Genomic DNA, 15,166 nt, shown 5'->3' on the forward strand with positions numbered 1-15,166 from the left:
GAGGCTTCAACGCAATTAAGGGAAGTTGAGTGAGTGACAAAATACAGGATAAATGCAGTTTTAGGTGGATAAGTGTTGAATTTATCCACTTTGGTAGGATAAATACAATGGCAGAATATTATTTCAATGTTGATATATTGGCAAATGTTGATGTTCAAATGGACCTGGGTGGCCTTGTACACCAAACACTGAAAACAAGCACGCAGATGCAGCAAGCAGTTAAGAAGGCAAATGGTGTATTGGCCTTTATTGCAAGGTCTCTTGAACACAGTAGAAAGGGTGTCTTGCTGCAGCAGTGCAGGGCCTTGGTGAAGCCACTCCTGGAGTATTGTGTGCAGTTTTGGTTTCCTTTCCGAAGAAAGGATATACTTGCCATAGAGGGAGTGCAGCGAAGGTTCACCAGACTGACTCTAGGGATGGCAGTATCTTCGTATGAGAAAAGGTTGGCCAACTAGGCCTGTATTCACAGGAGTTTAGAAGAATGAGAGAGGATCTCATTGTAACGTATAAAGGGCTGGACAGACTAGATGTATTGTTGATAATTCCTCTTGCTGGGAGGTCCAGGACAAGGGGTAAGAATTACATGATACTGTGCAGGCCATTTAGGACTGAGATGAGGAGAAACGTCTTCACTCAGACGGTGGTAAAGCTGTGGAATTCTCTACCACAGAGGCCACGTCACTGAATATATTTAAGAACAAAATGGATTTCTAAACTCGAAAGGCATCAAGGGGCATGGAGAAAGAGCGAGAGTGTGGCGTTGAGATAGAGAATCAGCCATGACGATATTGAATGGCGGAGCTGGTTCGAAGGGCCCAATGGCCTACTCCTTCTTCTATGTTTCTAAAAGGCTTAAAGTATGGGGGTAGGTTGGAATCATAGCATCATAGAATGGGTATAGTACAGGAGGAGGCCATTCATCCAGCCGTGTGCATGTCAGTCGCCTCCAGTCTCTTTCTATTTCAGTGTTTATAAAGATTCTCCATAGCTGCCTTGCTTTTGTGCTCGATGCTTCTTTTTGTAAAACCCAGGTTCCTGCCTGTGGTTTGCTCAGGTTGTCGAATTGAGGCATGTGAGGTGATTAAGGGACTTGATAGTTTAGACACAGAGAAACAATTTTCCCTGTTTTGGAGAATCCAAAACAAGAGGACATAACATTCAATTTCAGCTAAGCCGTTTAGGGTGACGTCAGGAAACACTTCTTCACACAAGGGTTCATAAAAATGTGGAACATTCTTCAGAAAATTGCTACTGTAGCTTAGGATCAGCTGAAAGTTTTCGATACTGAAACTGGGTACAAGTTTAATTGTTATTAAGATGTAAGATATTAAAGGATTATGAAACCACAGTGGATAGATGAAGTGAAAATAGGGACCAGTCATGAGTTGAACACGATTGATGGAAGAACTGTCTCCTAATATTCCTATATTCCCAAATTCCTCATCCTGCTCAAACAGGCTTTTAGATGATCACCACTCTGTACTTTCCTCTCAGCATTCCCTTCTATAAGGAGAACAGCCCAGCTTCTCTAATGTATTCATTAAACTGAAGTTCCTCAGTGAAATCATTTTTCCCCTAAAGTTTCCTGCGCACTCCCTAATTTCGCCACATCTTTCTAAAGTGTGATGATCATTGTTCGACACATTGTTCTGCTCATGGCCCAACCATTATTTTATAAAACTGCAGCGCTTCTAGAAGGCAACTCACCACCTCAATCTGAGGGCAATTAGGGGTGGACAATTAACGCAGGATAGCCAGCGGCGCCCACATCCATGAATGGAGTAATATAAGGTGCCTCGGATGCTAGAAACCTGAAAGGAGAACATGAAATGCTGGAAAAACTCAGCAAGGGCAGCATCTGTAGAGAGTTAGAAAGAGTCTTCGATGAAGAGTCATACAAGGCTCCAAACGATAACTCCGTTTCTCTCTCCACAGATGCAGTCAGACCTGCTGAGTTTGTCCAACATTTTCTCTTTTTATTTTAGTGCTTGATAAAGATTCTCCATAGCTGCCTTGCTTTTGTACTCGATGCCACTATTCACAAACCCCAGGATTCCGCGGTCCCCACGGAGACCAACAAATCAGAAGAATCAAATTTACCCAATGGCCCCAACGAGAAAACCAATGGACAAGATTTCACTTCTTATGTTTTTACTTCTTACTTTGTTTTAACAAACAAACCAAAATCAACATCAGTTGAACATGAATTAACAGGCAGATTGCTGTCGATGCAAATTATAAATGACTTATTAGGGTTGATTTCACCTCGAAAAAAAGTAGTGCCTGTTCACTGGATTTGCTGATTTCTGCATTTGGAATCCTCAGTCTCTCAGCTCCTCCAGAGTTCCCAGCTTCTCACCAGACACAACATAATCTGATGCATCTACTTTAGGCCTTAAGCGGACGATCTCAGATTTCCCTACATGGAAACCCATCTGATCGCAACAACATTATTTACGGCTTCACCCAACTTGATGCCGCCAGTTTACTTCCGCAAGAACCAGGAGGCTCCTGCCCTTATTACAGCTTTGGTCCAAACACGGGGCGGTTGATTACAGAGAGCGGCAACGAGGAAGTATTCCGAATGTTACTGTTAAACAGAAGAGGGAAAAACAAAATTTTCATCTCCTCATTTTCGGACAGTTGGCTGTTCATCCGTCGCCACAACACAACAACCAGTACACCTTGGTCACCCTGAACACTGAGGTGCATTTCATTGCAGTGAATCAATATGAAGAGGAGTAGGACATTCAGCTCCTCCAATCAGTTCCGCCATTCATTTAGATTATGACTGATTTGTACATCAAATCCATCTGCCCGCTCTACTCTCATAACCTTTAATGCCCTGGCCCAACAACAATCCACCAGCAATTGTAGCAATCTATAGGTTGAAACCAGCTGTAATCGCGGATCCAGACAGGAAAGGCCTTTTACTGTCAGCCACCTATTAAATGGCTGAACTACATTTCAGATCTTCAGTCTGGAGGGTTTTGGTGATTCCTGCGTTTCAAACGGGTGAAATGATGAAATGGTCAACACTGTGGATCATTTTTCTTCTCAGTGAAGTAACATAAACTTCAATTAAGAACAGAGGAGCAGCCACTGCAACCCTTTCGACAGAGGGATGATGTCTCCCAAAGCTTGCTCACCATTAACAAGTTGAAGTGGACTATTTCCAACCATGAATCTTTCGCCTGTGAAAGTGAGTGTGATAACGGCTAGACAATGGCATCCTCTGTCAAGTTACTGACGGCTGAGTGGATCTGTCCTGTCAACTACATTAGTGTTGATTTTGAAACTGTCTGTTCACTTTAAACGGTATCAATTTTGCCCAAACGAAAAGCTCTCAAAACGTCCCCTCCGCTGCCTCTTACAAAATATGTCACTGAGCTAACAACAACCCAACGTGCTGCCTTCTACATCCATACATTGAGGCTGCTGAGTCTCCTACTATCACTTCCCAAAGCACAGTTTCTCTCTCCACAGATGCTGCTTGAGTTGCTGACTATTTCCACAATCTTACATTCTTTAGGGTATTAGGGTGAGCGATGCAGAATCAGTTACTCTCTCCTTCAGAACTTCCGAGTGCTGTTTATAGACTAGTGCTTAGCACGTTCACTTTACACGTTAACATCCCTCGCTTCATTCCTGGCGTTAGAGAGACACAAAATGGTGACAGCATAGACGATGGGCACTTGGCCCTTGTTCTCTGCAGGGAAACTCAGTTAGTCAGTTCTTCCGTAGCCTCTAAATTACTCTCTTCAGAAAATTATAGAATCTCCTCGGAAAACGATTGTCGAATCTGCCTCACAGACAGAGCATTCCAGATCCTAACCACACGCTGTCTTCTACGTAGTTCTTCCTCAGGCCCATTGTTGTATATCTTGCCAATCATCTTAAATCAGTGCGCTCTGATTCTTGGCCCTCACGACAATGGAAACAGTTTCTCTCTATCACTCTGTCCAGACCTCTTATGATTTTGAAAATCCCCATCTAATCTCCTCTCAACATTTTCTTCTCTGAGAACAGCCGCAGTTTTTTTTTCCAATCTATTCATCTCATTCAAGTTCCTCAGCAATGAATTCATTCTTGTAAATGTTTCAAATGTCGCCACCTTCTTTTTAATTTTGATAATCATTGTTGGGCACAATCTTCCAGTTGAGACCGAACCAATATTGTATTAAGATTCTCCATAGCGGCCTTGCTTTTCTACTTGATGCGTCTACTTCAAAGGCCCAGGATCCCGGATGTCACTTATTCAATTTAACATGAATTGACGTGCAAATTGCAGTCGATGTAAACTATAAATTACTTCTTGTTACTGAGATTGGCTTTAAGAAACGTGGTAATTGCTCACTGCACTTGGTGATTTTTCCATTTGGATCCCTCAACCTCTCAGTTTCTCCAGGGTCTCCAGCTTCTCACCAGAAACACAATAGTCTGATACATCTTCCCGAGGTCTTAAATTGATGATCTTACACTTCCGATATGCGACTCTCTCTGATCCCATCTATATTATTTATTGTGTTGCCCAACCTGATGACGCCAGTTTACTTTCACTGGAACCAGGAGGCTCCTGACCTCTTTACAGCTTTTGACCAAACATGGAGCGGGGGATTCCAGAGAGCGGGACCGAGAATGTATTCCGGATGTTGATGCTCAAACATCGAATTGTTATTTACGGAATACAAATGTTCTGATAAGTTCACAAACTTGAAACATTCACATTTAAAAAAATCTCTCTCCACAGTTAATACCTATTGGGCTCAGTGTTTCCAGCGTTTTCATTTTTAAAAAAATTAATGTGAACAACAGAGTCCGCGCTGGATAATTCTCTAATGATCTTTCACAAATGTTGCATCGTTATTTTTTTCTACCTGTCCGCTAACTTTCAGTTTTTTTTTTATTAGGGCCTCTGCTCCTACACCGTTTGCATCATCTCACCAGTTAAAAACAAAACGAGACGAAACTCGTTCATTCTTGGCCTCAATGAGATTAGGGTTCATTGTGAATCCAACTGCCAAGGTATTTCTCACTCACTTAAACTATTTATAAAATTTCAAAATAAACTTCTCCCACGGCTTAATGTTGCCAGTTTGCTCTCCCGTTCTTTGCTTTTCCTGTTACTCTTCCATTTGATATAAATCCACAGAAAGCAAAGAAGGCCACGGGGAAGGGAGGGAAAATCATGTTCCCTTTCATGATCCCGGTTTGATTTTCAATGCACTGAATTTGATCAGGATTTAAGGAAGTTAACATAGGACAAGCAAGAACTGATTTCTTACAGCCGGGCTTGTGGCGCAACGGTAGCGCGTCTGACTCCAGATCAGAAGGTTGCGTGTTCAAATCACGTCAGGCTCATGGCGTTTTACTACAGCTGAAGTTCCAGGATTTTATATCTGGACAAAGTTCATTGTGTGTGGAAATTCTCGAAATGATCCATTTGAAAAACATGATGAAAGTCATCTCTTCCGCCTACTTCAGCTCTTCCGGCTCAGTTTTCATTTTGCATAATTTTACATTGAAACAATGTTTCAGCGATGTGGGGTATCTACTGCTTTTTGCAATTGTTCTGTTACCCAGTTTGGCAAGTAAAACACAAAGTGTCCATCATGGGGTTTAAACCCACAGCCGCCTCCGTCCATACAGCTGCTTAGTTCCGTTAGCTAGAGTAGGTTATGTAAACTATAATCGCCCGACTTTATTTTATCTATAAATCAGGAGATTCAAACTCGTCCTTTTAAAGCAGAGCGACAGTGAGTTCAGTTAAAACAAATGTCTAAAAACAGCAGCAATTTCTTTTTGCTCACGGCATCCAGTTATAGCGACCTGCATTAAACAGCAGGAGCGGAAACCACAGCCCGACACCCGCCTCTTCACATTAACGGGCAGCCTGAATTTCAGTTTAGGGATTTTAGAGAGAGAGAGAGGATGTTTTTGTGGAAACTGAAGTCACTTTTCCTGTGAATGGAGCCGGTTAAAGAGCCCGGGCCGGCCTGAGAGTCCCCGAGCCCGGGGTCAGTGGGAGCCTGAGGAGAGGACAGATCCCAGGGAAAGGGAATGAGATTAGAGAGAAGGAAGGTTATTGCAGGGTGAGGGGGTGAGGAGAGTGAGGTGGCGGCGGGGGGAGGAAGATAGACGGGGGAGAAAAGGTGATGGGGTGTGGGAGACAGTGTCCGTCAGGGCGAGGAAGAGAGCGACGGAGTAAAAGAGGGAGGGAGCTGCAGGGAGGGCGGGAATGAGGAGGAACTTGCATTTCGCCAGCACATTTTGCAACTGCAGAAAGATCCAAAACCTCACAGCCAATGGGTGGGTAGTGTGGGCAAGGGGGTGGATGGGGGGTCTTGGTTAATGAGATTCGTGCTTGAATGTGTACAGCAGGATCCCACAGGCAGTAACCTGATCAAAATTTGAATATCCTGTTTCAGTGATTCTGGGTGAGAGGTTATTATTGATCCCAGGACTCCGGGTAAAACTCCGCTCCTCTTGTTGTAAATAGTCTGGTTGGATTGTTCACATCCCTCCGAGAGGGAAAAATGGGATCTCGGTTTCTAAGGTGATTTATTACTGGATATTGTCATATATCCTTATTACCCCTCTGAGGGGAATTACAGTTCATCGTGGTAAACTATTTGCCTCTTCGAGAAAGTTCAAGGGGTTGAAACACTGAGAAACTGCTCATTCTGGGATTACTAACTCACGTGGCCTGTGATAATAAAACATAAGCTCTTCCAGTCGGTGGAGATGTGATGTAGGCATACCTCAGAATAAAGCTCATACACCACAGCAGATGTTGCCCTTTGTCTTCGAAGACAGTAGATTGAAGAGTTTCCCTTCTTGTTTCGTTGAACTTCTCAATGTTGCAATGCTGTCTGCTTCATTCCCGGGGCAAATGTGGGAATCAGAAATCATCACTTCCTCCCTACGTGAATCCGACAGATAAGAGTTTTTATTATTAATTTCTCTCAGCCTCTGACTCCTTATCACATCCAATCTTTAAAACAAAGCTAACGTTTTCTGATTTCGACACTCGGATCGAAATTCCTGCAACACTTTCTCCCTGCCCTTCTAAAAAGTCCACCTCTTTCAACTGTGAGTGTTTATCTATCATTCTCTGTAACACCTCTCTAAATAACAATCTAGTGCTGCTTCTGCCCTATTCTGTGAACTATGATTCAGTCAGTTGCTCTCATGTTTTTACAGTCAAGAGGTTGTGAGTTCAAAACTCTCTCCAGAATTCTGAGTGGAAAGTCAGGCTTACACTGCAGTGCAGTACTGAGCGAATGTTTCATTGTTAGAGGGGCCAGCTTTGAAATGCTGTGGCAAACTGAGGTGCCATCTGCCTTCTCATGTAAAATTACCATGGCACAATTTCGGAGAGGGGCACGGGAGTTATACCATCGCATCAGAGCCAACATTTACCCCTCAATTAACAACACTTCAAAACAGATTCTCCTGCCTTCATCACATTGCTGTTCCTGGAAGCTGGCTGCTGCAAACCCTTTAATAATATAGTTCAAAAAACATCGTGATTGAAACGCTGCGAGGAAAAGACAATGAGAATTCTGCTGAGAGAGCTTTAATGGACAGAAAATCGGGTGAAGAATGCGAGGAATCGACACCAGAGAACCAATCAACATCAAAACTGAATCAACTCCTGTGAAATCAATGAGTAAAAGCTGAGAGCTCCGAGCACCATCAGCTCATCACCCAGAGACACTCACAGAAGCATTTAGCCTCCTGTCTTAGACGGTACCTCGTGACTGAGAATGACTTCCTTCCACTCCGGGGCTGTGGGTTCTGAGGTGACTAAAAAGTCCAATGCTGGCTCCGCACACTCTGCCACAGGTTGGGGCAGGTAGTGTTTGAGGAGGCGTGTGGGTGGGATGCTCGGATTTTGCTCCGCTCCTTCCGCTGTTTGCGCTTGGCCTCCACCTGGGCCTGTCGGAGACGTTCCAAATGGTTGGCACCTTCGCGGATGCTTCTTCTCCAGTTTGGGCGCCTCGAGCAAGAGATTCCCACAAATCGGTGGGGATGTTGCATTTTATCAGGGAGGTTTTGAGGACGTCACTGAAACGTTTCCTCTGTCCTCCTGGGAACCGCTTGCCGTGACGAAGCTCGGAGTAGAGAGCTTGTTTTGGGAGTTTTGTGTCAGGAATGCGGATGATGTGTCCCAGACAACGTGGCTGATTAACCATAACCAGTGCCTCGATACTGGGGATGTTGGTCTGAGAGGAGACACTGATATTGGAGCATCTCTCCTGCCATTGAATTTACAGGATTTCGTGGAGGCGCCGCTGGTGATATTTCTCCAGTGATTTAAGGTGTCTGCTGTACGTTGTCCATGTCTCTGAAGCATGCAGGGGGCAGGTAGCACTGCAGCGCTGTAGACCAGGAACTGGGGGCCGGGTTTGAGGTCCTTGCCATCAAACACTCTTTTAAACAGTCAGCCGAAGGCTGCGCTGGCAAACTGGAGGCGATATTCATTTTCAATTTCGAGATCTGCCCTCGCTGATCAGAGGCTCTCAAGGTATAAGGCCCAATGGTTCACCGTGGATCTTGATAGTCACGGGGGGCGGTGAGGGGGGGTGAGGTGTTGGGTGCGGGAGGCAGTGTGCGCAGCGGGGCCTGTCTAGTAGAGAACCTTTACCCTCCACATGTTTAGACTAAAGCCCATCCTATCACACGGCTCTGTGAATGTGTCGATGATAGTTTGGAGCTCTGGCTCTGAGTTTGCGCAGACACAAGTGTCGTCAGCGCGCTGCAGTTCGATGACAGAGGCTGGGGTGATCTCGGATCCGGAATGGAGGTGACGTAGGTTGAGTCTTTTCCTGCTCATCCTGTAGAGTAGCTCCACACTGGCGGGGAGCTTCATGGAGATGGGGTGGGGTGTTGCAGCGAGGAAGGTGGAAAAGAGCATCTGTGCGATGACACAGACATGCGTGACCCCAGTTTGCCCTAGTGTGGGTCAGCAGCAGATCCATTGGTAAGGATCACGGTCTCCATGTCATCCTGCAGCAGGCGGAGCATGGTGGTTAATTTCTGCGGCCAGTCAAATTTGAGGAGGATGCTCCACAGTCCCACCCGGTTGATAGAGTCGAAGGCCTTTGTGGGGTCAAAGAAGGACATGAATAGAGGTTGCTGCTGCTTTCTTCATTTCCTTGGGCTTGTCTTCCTGTGAAGATCATTTCCACTGTGCCGCTGGATGGACAGAATCCGCATTGTGGCTCTGGTAGGAGCTCTTCAGCCATGGAGAGAAGGTAATTGAGGAGGACTCTTGCAACAACCTTCCCTGTGATGGACAGCAGAGATACCCCTCTATAGTTACCACAGTCAGTACAGTCTTCTTTTCTGGAGCTGGTCACTATTAGGCATCTCAGAGATTCCCTGGCATGCTCTCCTTCCAGATGAGAAAGATGAGGGCATGCATTTGCTTTAAGGGAACTTCTCCAACCTATTTTAGCATTTCGGCAGGAACTCCGCCTGCGCCGGCGGCCTTGATGGTTCTTAGCTGTCGGATGGCCTTTCCAACCTCATGTCGGGCTGGGATTGTGCTGAGCTGGTGGTGGGTAGCATGCTGTGGAATGTGGTCGAGGGCACTCATGTCGAGGACTGAGTCTCGGTTGAGGAATTCGGAGAAGGGCTCCTTCCAATGAGCCCGACTGCATCTCTGTCCTTGATAAGCGCCGCTCCATTCCTAGTTCTCAGTGGGGTAGGTCCTTGGGTGCTTGGGCTGTAAATGGTCCTGACTGCACTGAAGAACCCACACATTCTGAGGCTGTCTGCGAGTTGCTGTATTTACTGCGATCCTTGCACCAACCATCTGCTCTTTGGTCACGGTTTTTTTTTTTCTCTTAAGATATTGTTTTTTTCTTTCTTTCTGCTGTTCAGGTAATCATGTAGCAACAGTAAACGCGGGAAGTCCATTGGGACAATGGCCTGAAGGAAGAGGGAAGCCCACGGCTGGTGTATTTTTGCAACACTTATTGCTTGCGTCTGTATGAATGCAAGTTGAGTGGTTGGCTGCAGATTGAAATGTTCACTCCAAGTATGAAGCTGATACAAATTTACTGTAAATGAAGTACCGAGATTTTTCATGAGGCTACCAATTATAACCGGAATAATTATTTCTGGAATCTTGCCTGTCACTGCAGTTAAACAGACTGGCTTGTAATTGCCGGGGTTATCCTTACAACATTTTTTGAACAAGGGCGTAATGTTTGCAATTCTCCAATCCTCTGGCACCTCTCCTGTCTCTAGGCATGAATGAAAAATTATGGCAGGTGCCCCTGAAATTTCTATGCTGACTTCCGTCAATATCCTTGGATGCATCTGATCTGGTCCCGATGTCTTGTCAACATTAATACCGACAGTCTATTCAACGCTTACTTAAAAGGATTTCAATTTTGAGCCTTCTCGTGACAGTGTTTCCTCGTCTGTTATCATGGCCTAGGTAGCATCTACCTCCTTGGTAAAGACGGATGCAAAGTATTCGTTGAATACCTCAACCTGGGCCCTTTTCGTCCATGTGCAAATTCCCTTCAGGTCCGTAAACGGGTTCGACTCCTCCTTTTATCACCCTTTTACTATGTATATGTCTTTAGAAGAATTTGGAATTATCCTTTATGTTGTCTGCCAGTATTTTCTCACAAACTCTCTTCGTTTCTCTAATATGCTTATTCACCTCCCCTCTGGTTCTTCTGTATTCCTCTTGGTTGTCAATTTTATTCTCTACCTGGTACCTGTCATATGCACACTTATTCTTCGTTATGTTATTTTCTATCGCATTTTTCATCCAGGGAGCTCTGGAATCATGAACTGCAGGACAAAGTAATTCTTGTTGATATAGGTGCTGAATATTCAGTCAGATGTTTAATGATGGAAGTGTAGGTCCTGTCACAAAATAAATTTCGATCAGTTCAGCTCAGGAGCTGTTGTGCATGGACCGATGTGAAACCCTTCAACAACATGTCCATCTCTGCACATTGTGAAAACCAACAGCTGAAAGAATGGAACAGACAATCATTTGGCAGCAAGAACGCGCCCCTCCCGGCATCATAGAGGAATCCATCGACAATGGAACACACACTTCATGACCTACATTGACTGATATTTGAGTTATGGGTGTCTATACTTGCCTGCCTTAATTTCGTGAGGAAATAGAGAATATATTGCTCAGTGATTCGTGAAAGTATTCCTGCAAAGTATCCCTAAAGTAACCTTGCGTTTCCCTGAAATACTCGTATTTGAAATTTAAAAATAGCAGAAACTGCTCTAATATTCAGCTGGTTGGTGCGTAACAGCATTGATGCAAGATCACTCTTCGATCTAGTCAGTGAGATAGTAACCTCGAGGGAGTATGAACAGAGAAGAGAACATCGGATTTTAATTCAGACCCCAGTTTTTGCTGAAAAAATAAACAGAACTGTATCGACAGGTGCATTTTTTTTTAGGATTTAAATTCGAAAATACTGACGTAGCAATTTTCAGCTGGGGAAATATAGAGAATGCAGGGGTGACAAGATTTCCTGTGTGGCAGCAGCAGTTGCTGGGAACTGATCGGTGGATGGGATTCTAGTATTGAACAGAAAGTTGTTAATCGTGACCGGTAAATGTTCTCAAAATGGAATGAACCTCGTTTCACTTCTCTTTAGATTTCGCTCCTTTTTATAAGGAGGGATTGGAAAAAAATAACTTTGACAGTGAACAATGTACAGAGTGAATGATCATCCGAAAACGTGTTTGATTCGGGATTAGAAATCTACTCTACCCTCAAGAATGAAGTAAAATACTGCGAATGCTGGAAATCTGAAACAAAAGCAGAAAATGTTGGAAAAAAACTCGGCAGTTCTAACAGCATCTGTGGAGATAAAAAAGAGTTAACTTTTCGAGTCCGTATAACTCTTCATCAGATCAATTCAGACACATGAGGATACCACCACTTGGAAGTTCCAGTCCAAACCTCCCACCGTCCTGACTTCGAAATATATCGCTGTTCCTTCACTGTCACTGGTTTAAAATGCAGGAACTCCCTCCCTAACATCACTGTGGGTGTACATACACCACAGGGACTGCAGCAGTTCAAGAAGGCAGCTCAGCACACCTTCTGAAGAGCAATTAATGTTGGACAATAAATACTGGCCCAGCCAGCGACGCCCACATCCAGTGAATTAATTGAAAAATGAATCGTCTCGACTGCATCTCACGATAGAGACTTGCAAATGCTACCGACTCAATGGGGAAATTGAGTTAATAGTGATTCTTACATTGGTTTCATTACTGACATTTCTATGTCAGCTCTATCAAGTCTCATCACTAATTTCTCATATAGACCTGTTTCTTCAACACGACTGCTCTGTTGCAGTTCTCGGTTGCTTCAACACGACTGCTCTGTTGCAGTTCTCGGTTGCTGCCAATAGATGTCAGCACACTCTGATAGATTGAAGTTTACAGATCAGGGACGGGCAAACAGCCAAGACTTGTTTACTTTATTTGGGGGCGGGGATTTACAAATTGTAAGCGTAGAGATGACCTTTAATGGGATTCATTTTGAGACAAGATGTAGTTATTCTCGGCTGTACTGGATTCGAGGATGACATCCACTCAGAGTCGTGATTTTCTGCCATGGGTCTTTATGTGAGTGAACAGGTCAATTCTGGGTCCACAGACCTTTGGACACATGGGACAGGATGTCCCACGAGGTAGTGAGGTCCGGAGTGCAGGATTTGCTTCCTATTACATCTCAGCCGCCGTTTTTCCTCATCATTGAGACCTTGTGATGCAGCTTGAGGGGTAAGTTTTGGCGATTTTGACAGACGAGTAGCAAGTTCATTCCAGTCATTAATATCAATGCTGCCGCGTTTGAATTAGAGTTTCAGAGCGTCTTTGCAGCGTTTTCTTTGCCCTCCCCTGGACCGTTGGCCATTTGAGATTTGAGAAAACAGGATGTGGCGAGGGAGACGCTTTTCGTCCATCCAGACACAGTTTCCAGTCTATCAAAGTTGATTTTGCACTAGTTTTCCCTGATTGCTTATGGAGCTGTTTTCAACAAGGTCACTTGGCATTTTTCGGCAGTCCTCCCTTTGAGTCCAGAGGACACCACGTAGACATTGTTAATAGATATTCTCTAGCACTCTTATGAAGCGGTTATACACAGTTAAGTAGTAATAACATTGTGCTGCAACCATCAACCTGTTGCCTTGTATATGAAAGTGAGATACATTCTTATCTGCCCATATCTGGTCCATTTTCCCTGCATAAAGTATCTCAAAGTCGTTCAGTATGTTAAAGACCAGTATTAGGCCACTCTTCTGCGTTCTATGATGAACACAAGAAGGAAAAAGCTAAAACTTAATTTTCAAAATGGAGATCGAGCCCTCGGAGACTGAGAACTACAGTTTCCAGGGGGTCGCAGTGGCTGGCTCCGAAATGGTCGCACTTGCGCAGATTGATTTTTTGCGATGTTGCTGGTACTGCGCATGTGCTGGTCGCCAAATACTTGCACATGTGCATTTGGTGCATTTTCTCGGCTGCAGGACGGAACACGAGTTTGCACACATGCGCAGTTCTTTCTCTATATTTTTTCAGGTTGGAAGTTACCTGTGCGCCTGCGCAAAACTGAAAGAAGGTCCAAAACCAAAGCAGCGAGATAAGAGGCGCAGGTGACTTAGAAGAGAACGCCATTAGGAAGAAAGTACCAGAAGAAGCTGGACACAGGAAACAGGTCCCAAAACAAAGAAGCAGTCCCAAACCAGGGACTGGGACACAAAGAGGTCTCAGGAAGACAATCATATTTAGGGACAAAGACAGTAATCTGAAACAGACCCTGTTCAATGAAGATGGAGGAGCGGAATCAGAGCTGCGCGGAGCAGGGTTAGAACGAGATGGACTTGTAAGAAGCCAGAAGATCTGAGTTGACAGCCAAAGGTTAGTGACTCCTTACTATGAACCTTTGGAGCAGTGTTGTTCTGTTTGGCGCGGCCTAATACCTGAGAGTGTCCGTGTGGAAGGTGAAGCTTGAGTGTACGGAGAGATCCAGGAGAAAAGAACCTTGAAAAGAGAGATTGAAACCCTGGAGGTGGATCCTTGTTGAAGACATCTGAGAGAAAGCGTTCTTTGGGGAAGAATTCTAAAGCGAGTTCTTCGAATGTGAAGATTGGAAACCTTTGTGAGAAATAGAGTTTCAGTGAGACTGGTTGGTTCACTGTGCTTTTGAGCATCTGGGGGGGTTAATGAAATCCGTAGAAATTTGGTTTTGGGGTGTGGTGTGTCCGACTGCAGCTCATCCATTAAGTTGCATGTACTGTATGCTTGCTGTGAACGTTAGAGTACGAGATAATTTTTATAACTTCTGTTATCTTCATGAGTTTGGGTATATCGGTAAAGGTATAGTTTTGGTAAAGAAGTAGTGCAATGTACTTCGTCTTTTCTTGTTTAATAAATGTTTCATTATTTTGTTAAAAGTACAGCGGACTCCTGTCATTCAATCTAGAAACCACCCTCCACGTTTCTTAGCAAAAAAAAAGTTAGAAGATATCAAGTAAGGTTCCACACTGAAAAAGAGCTCTGATATATTTGGAAGAAAAAGCTTAACATTCAAATGATGAGTTGATGGAACACCATCGCCTGAAAATTCAGTTGTTTCGCTTGGAAGAAATACTTGGATTTTGAGATGGTATAAAGAACAAGGAACAAAGTACAAAGAAAAATACAGCACACGGACAGGCCCTTCGGCTCTCCAAGCCTGCGCCGATCATATTGCCCGTCAACTAAAACATTTTGCACTTCCGGGGTCCGTATCCCTCTATTCCCATCCTATTCATGTATTTGTCAAGCTGCCTCTTAAACACCACGATCGCTCCTGCTTCCATCACCTCCTCTGGCAGCGAATTCCAGACACTTACTACCCTCTGTGTAAAAAACTTTCCCCGCACATCACCTTTATAGATTTCTCCTCTCACCTTAAATCTATGTCCCCTAGTAATTGACTCTTCCACCCTAGGAAAAATGTTCTGGCTATCTACTCTGTCCATGCCACTCATAATTTTGTAAACTTCTATCAAGTCGCCCCTCAATCTCCGTCGAACTAGTGAGAACAATCCGAGTTTCTCCAACCTCTCCTCATAGCTAATAACCTCCAGACCAGGCAGCATCCTGGTAAACCTCC

At 44.4% G+C, this 15,166-nt stretch overlaps 1 non-coding gene across 1 annotated transcript; it reads left to right on the forward strand.

The window, feature by feature from the left end:
• Positions 1-5,289: 5,289 nt before the first annotated feature.
• trnaw-cca (transfer RNA tryptophan (anticodon CCA)) lies at positions 5,290-5,361 on the forward strand. The gene has a single exon. It is a non-coding gene; the product is annotated as a tRNA-Trp (tRNA).
• Positions 5,362-15,166: the final 9,805 nt, after the last annotated feature.

The sequence above is a fragment of the Cetorhinus maximus genome, chromosome 31 (genome assembly GCF_964194155.1).
Source record: "Cetorhinus maximus chromosome 31, sCetMax3.hap1.1, whole genome shotgun sequence".
In the NCBI taxonomy this organism is placed as follows: Eukaryota; Metazoa; Chordata; class Chondrichthyes; order Lamniformes; family Cetorhinidae; genus Cetorhinus; species Cetorhinus maximus.